We start from the raw sequence: 1,792 nt of genomic DNA, 5'->3' as shown, positions 1-1,792 counted from the left end.
CCGAGGCCAGGAGATCGAGACCATCCTGGCTAACACAGTGAAACCCCATCTCTACTAAAACTACAAAAAATTAGCCGGGCATGGTGGCGGGTGCCTGTAGTCTCACCTACTCTGGAGGCTGAGGCAGGAGAATGGTGTGGACCCGGGAGGCAGAGCTTGCAGTGAGCCGAGATGGCGCCATTGCACTCCAGCCTGGGCGACAGAGCGAGACTCCATCTCAAAAAAAAAGAAAAAAAAGGTGTCAACAGAGAGCATTTGGGTAGCCTATGAGGAATAGCTGGTAGGTGCCCACTTTGATCACTCTCTTACACAGACTGAGCCCCAGTGGAAGATGAGCTGGGGAATGTAGGACCAGGTGGACAAATGTAGGGAGGAAACAAGGTTGGCGGGTCCCTGGAACTTCACCCCAGGAAGGCGACTGGCTGGGTGAGCTGGGGGAGACGTGTGCAGGGGACCTGTGCAGCTGGGAGGAGTGCTGGGCTGTGGAGAAGAAGGAAGCTACGGACAAGAAACCTCAGGTGGGAGGATTTGGACAAGAGTGAGAAAGACACAGGGGCTGTGTGCCTCAACCAGCGGGACCTATGGGCAGAACTGGAGAAGTCTCAAGGGCTGGCCTCTCTCTTGGCACGTGCCTTCTGCCTTTCTACTGCTTTCCTCATCTTCACCTCAAGGGCAAGGGTGTGTCTTACTCAATTTCTCGTCACCCGGAGTGTCCACTGTGCTGGGGCATACAGCAGGTGCTCAGGCAATCTTCGGTTATTTTGGATCGACTGGGTCTAAACAACATATGTGCCACCTTTGATCCTGTTATTTCTAGAATCGTCTTTTCACTCCACATGCTGGTTCAGCTTTTGCACTCCTCAGTCAGGCAGAAGCTATTTCTGGCCCCCTCGCCAGTAAGATGACATATGCTTGCCCTACGCTGGTTGATCATGAAAGGCTGACTCATAATCAGAGGCGGTCTCAAGTTCAGGGCTAGCTAGGCATTTCTCTGGGGCACATGGAAATTAGTTTCTCTACAACTGAGAGCAGCCACTACCAATCTGCTTTGTGTCCCAAGCTGTGTCCTGAAACAGCTGCTACCGGACCCTCTCTGCATACTGTAATCAAGGATGACACTTGCCTGCAATTGGGTGGGGGCAAAGAGAACGGGAGCTTGCACTGGGTTCAACATTCATGCAAACATTTAGTTAGCATCTGTAGCGTCTGTGAACACTGCCCTGGGAGTAACAGCACCTACCCTATTTTTAGAGGTCAGCTTCAAGATTAGGGTTGTCATAGCACCTCTTTTTTCTTTGCTGCAGACTAGGAATAAAAGCCATAGCACCTTACACCTCCCCTCCCCTACTTCAGTTAGCATTTATCAAACAGCATTTTATATTTATTTATTTATTTTTTCCGAGACGGAGTTTTGTTCTTGTTGCCTGGGCTGGAGTGCAGTGATGCCATCTTGACTCACTGCAACCTCCACCTCCGGGATTCAAGCGATTCTCCTGACTCAGCTTTCCAAGTAGCTAATTCTGTATTTTTAGTAGAGACGGGGTTTCACCATGTTGGACAGGCTGGTCTCAAACTCCTGACCTCAAATTATTCACCCACCATGGCCTCCCACAGTGCTGGGATTACAGGTGTGAGCCACCGTGCCCAGCCTAGGCTAGCATTTATCAACTAGCATTTTAAATATGCTTTGGGAAGCTGGACCCAGTGACTCATGTCTGCAATCCCAGCACTGTGGGAGGCCAAGAAAGGAGGATCAATTGAGTCCAGGAGTTCAAGACCAACCTGGGCAACA

This window comes from Colobus angolensis, unplaced genomic scaffold, assembly GCF_000951035.1.
Source record: "Colobus angolensis palliatus isolate OR3802 unplaced genomic scaffold, Cang.pa_1.0 Scaffold120, whole genome shotgun sequence".
NCBI lineage: Eukaryota > Metazoa > Chordata > Mammalia > Primates > Cercopithecidae > Colobus > Colobus angolensis.
Note: the sequence above shows the minus strand (reverse complement) of the source record.